The sequence below is a fragment of the Mauremys mutica genome, unplaced genomic scaffold, assembly GCF_020497125.1.
Source record: "Mauremys mutica isolate MM-2020 ecotype Southern unplaced genomic scaffold, ASM2049712v1 000383F_np12_subseq_1:169594_obj, whole genome shotgun sequence".
Taxonomy (NCBI): domain Eukaryota; kingdom Metazoa; phylum Chordata; order Testudines; family Geoemydidae; genus Mauremys; species Mauremys mutica.
This window is the reverse complement of record NW_025422932.1, coordinates 99,052-102,966: the sequence shown is the minus strand read 5'-3', so window position 1 is coordinate 102,966 and position 3,915 is coordinate 99,052. Positions and strand designations below refer to the sequence as shown.

The 3,915-nt window shown below is 51.1% G+C and overlaps 1 non-coding gene across 1 annotated transcript; it reads right to left on the bottom strand.

The window, feature by feature from the left end:
* Positions 1 to 3,314: 3,314 nt before the first annotated feature.
* On the bottom strand, positions 3,315 to 3,396 carry TRNAA-AGC. Its single transcript has one exon. It is a non-coding gene; the product is annotated as a tRNA-Ala (tRNA).
* Between the last annotated feature and the right edge of the window lie 519 nt (positions 3,397 to 3,915).

The window sequence follows — 3,915 nt, the reverse complement described above, 5'->3', positions numbered from 1 at the left end:
AGACAAGATTCACTTTTGCCTTCCTTGCCCAGCTTTACTCGCTTCCTCTCCCTATTCCTGCCTTAGTTCCTGGGTTACCTGAAGGCGACGGGGGGCCAGCAGTACCAGGAGGAAGTTGGGCAGCTAGACCCTGGTGGCAAAAGTCCTGCCGCCACTTGCCACCCCACTCTCTTCTCCCAGCGTCACATATTGGCCACCAGGGACTTGGGGCCCAGCAGCGCAACGGAAGGCAGTGGACAGAGCCACCCTCGCCTTGAAGCTCCGGCTCATTAAACCACATCTTCAATCGACGCTGGCCAATGAGAGACTGACATCGCTTGCTATTTTAGCACTTGGAAATGCCATTGGTCAGTCATTGGATCTCTTTAATGCTGCGCTTCAGTTCATGGGGGAAAGGCGAGAGAAGCAACCTTTGAACAAAGGGCCTGGGGTTAACATCCTAACGCTGTCTGTCTCCAACTGTAACACTATTTAATACCGGCCCACCCTGTGCTGGTGACAGTTCCATTTCTAGATGTTAGTACATTTCAGTTACTGTCAAAATTAAAAAGTTTCTATATGCTTAAAGAAAATGCATTTGTTTTATTTGCTTATATATGACATGAATAAATACAGGTTTACAGATCCTAGCCTGCAAATTTATCATCTTATATGACAGAGAAAATCATGCATCGAAATTGTGTGTCAAAATCATGAGCCTGAGCTACAAATGCAATAAAAATAAGATATTCAAAATTTTAACATGGGGAGGGGGGCACCGAAGACACGTCTTGCCTGGGAGAGGCACTTGGTCTAGGAGAGGCCCTGTCAGGGAGAACAGGAGTTAGTGTCAGATGCCTATTTCCAGGCTGTAATTTGCGGGCACCCTGCTCTGGGGGAGGGATCGCGGCAGCCCAGACTCAGGGCTGGAACAGGCCCCGGATTGAGGGGGTGGCTGCAGGGTTTGCAGCGCTCTGATGTCTCAGACAATTTGTCTCCCCAAAGCCTCAGATCTGCGTTCCCAGAAGGCTCCTGCGCTGCCTCCGCTCCTCTCACAGTCTATAGCAAGGAGCAGCAGCAAGGGTCAGGGATGAGCCATAGGCACTAGGTGGGTGGCCGAGGCTTCAGGAGCCCAGAGTGTTTGCCTGTCTGGGCATTTTGGCTGAGACCTCAGGGACATATTGTGAGGCAGAATCCCAGGCATCTGTATGAAAGGAGCATAAGGACGTACGAACGGCCAGACTGGGTCAGACTGGGTCCATCTAGCCCAGTATCCTGTCTTCCCATAGCGGCCAAAGCCAGGTGCCCCAGAGGGAATGAACAGAACAGGGAATCACCAAGTGACCCATCCCCTGTCACCTATTCCCAGCTCCTGGCAAACAGAGACTAGGGCCACCATCCCTGCCCATCCTGGCTCAGAGCATGTCCTCCATGAATCGATTTAGCTCTTTTTTTGAACCCTGTTATAGTCTTGGCCTTCACAACCTCCTCTGGCAAGGAGTTCCGCAGGTTGACTGTGCGTTGTGTGAAAAAATACTTCCTTTTGTTTGTTTTAAACGGGCTGCCTATTCATTTCATTTGGTGACCCCTAGTTCTTGTGTTATGAGAAGGAATAAGTAACACTCCTTATTTACTTTCCCCACACCAGTCATGATTTTATAGACCTCTAGCATATTTCCCCTTAGTCAGCTTTTCTCCAAGCTGAAAAGTCCCAGTCTTATTATTCTCTCCTCATATGGCAGACACTCCATACCCATTTCTGAACATTTTCCTATTCCAATACATCTTTTTTAAGATGGAGCGACCATATCTGCATGCAGTATTCAAGATATGGGCGTACCATGGATTTATACAGTGGCAATAAGATTTTCTCTCTTATTCTCTATCCCTTTCTTAATGATTCCCAACATTCTGTTCACTTTTTGCCTGCCACTGCCCATTGAGTGGATGTTTGCAGAGAACTATCCACAGTGACTCCGAGATCTCTCACTTGAGTTGGAACAGCTATTTTACATCCCATCGTTTTCTATGTAGAGTTGGGATTATGTTTGCCAATGTGCATCACTTTGCATTGATCAACATTGAATTTCATCCGCCGTTTTGTTGCCCTTTCACCCAGTTTTGTGAAATCTCTTTTTAGATCCTCCCAGGCTGCTTTGGACTTAACTATCCTCTGTAGTTTTGGATCATCCGCAAATTTTGTCACCTCGCTGTTTAGCAGATCGTTTATGAAGATGTTGACTGGTCCCAGTACAGGCACCACTAGTTACCTATTTGCATCCTGAAAACTGTCCATTTATTCCTACCCTTTGTTTCCTGGCTTTTAACCAGTTATTGATCCACGTGAGGACCTTCCAGAAGTGAACGTAAGCTGGTACATTCCGGTATGGGGTACTGGCAAGAGCGGGTACGCTGTGCCAGCCCGGCCCGGCTTCCCCAGGCTGGTGATTTAAAGGGCCCAGAGCTCCCTGCAGCCTCCCAAGCCCCCCTGGCGGAACCCCGGGGAGCAAATCACTGCCCTGGAACGCTGCTCTCTCCCGCGCTACCAACACAGAGCAGGGGCGGCGGGAGCTTCCTTACAGTGGGGGGGTCACTATTGTCTGAACTGTGGCACTCCCATGACACCCCTTCCCCAAGGACCCACACTCACACCACCTCTCCCCCCGAGGCCACACCCACAGAATGCCTCTCCCCCCCAAGACTCCCCCTTTCCCCCCTCCATCATTTGTCCTAACAGCCAGTTAGGAGTGGTGGGGCCACGGCCCTCTAAACCCCCTGTTCCAGCACCCCTGACACAGAGCTCAGCAGCAGCGGTGTGTGTGTGCGTGTGACAGAGGTTGCTGTGCTGAGCTGAGCCAGTGAGGGAAGCGGGGGCTGATGTTGGGGCTGCCCCCTCCCCCTGCCTCAGGACTGGTTGCTTGCAGCAGCTGTCTGAACATACAGTGTGCCGACACACTCCCTCTCCCCACACACACACAGTCTCTACCCCGCCACGCACACTGCAGTTGAAAAGCAGCTGGCAATCCAGTAAGATGCCCATGGAACGGTGGGATAGAGAAACCTGCATCATGTGATGCTGTACCGGCCCGTGAGGCATTGCAAACCCTTCCCAAAACACCCTGCAGCCAGTTGCACAGCTACCCACAGTGCACTGCTCTCTGTGGCCATCCAAGATTCTAGCGTGGATGTGCTCTGGTGACACAAGGGGCATAGTGGGGACATGCAGCAGCTGTTTAATTAAAACACTTTAAAGCCGCATTACCCAATAGTGTAGACACAGCTTGAGAGTGAGACAAGACCCAGCTCCCTTGAAACTAAAGAGCCACAACTCCCTCCGTAGTTGGCAGGATTCAAACCTGCGCAGAGAGACCCCACTGGATTGCTAGTCCACCCCCTTAACCACTCAGCCACAACTACTTGGTTGAGATGTGTCTCTCACTGCACTCTAGTTCTGTTCTCACTGAGTGATCAATTCCAGTTGTTTCCTCAAACCAGCTCCCTCAGCACACACACTGCTGTGCCCTTGTGTAAGTGTGTCCATGGCTGAACAGCAAGAATTCCTGCTCATTTCCCTTCTGGCTGGAGCATGAGGAGAGTGTGTTTGTGGTCAATGACGTTGCTGTAGATTGTTGTCCATTTCCTGCCTTGATCATTCAGACAGTCCCTTTCCTGCCATATCCCCAGCACATCAGTGATTGCAATAGCAGGGGGCAGGTTTTCTCTGGGGCACTGATATTTGTCAGGGAGTTGGTGGCTCCTTTCTTTCCTCACCCTGGAGCAAACTCAGCTTTTAATTCCATCCTTGATGTTTCAAGGAATAACAACAGACAACCGAGGAAAGAGGTGGACAGGGCGGGTCTCAGGGGAGGGGTAGAGAGGTGGGGGCGGTGGGCAGGGCGGGTCTCAGGGGAGGGGCAGAGAGGTGGGGGCGGTGGG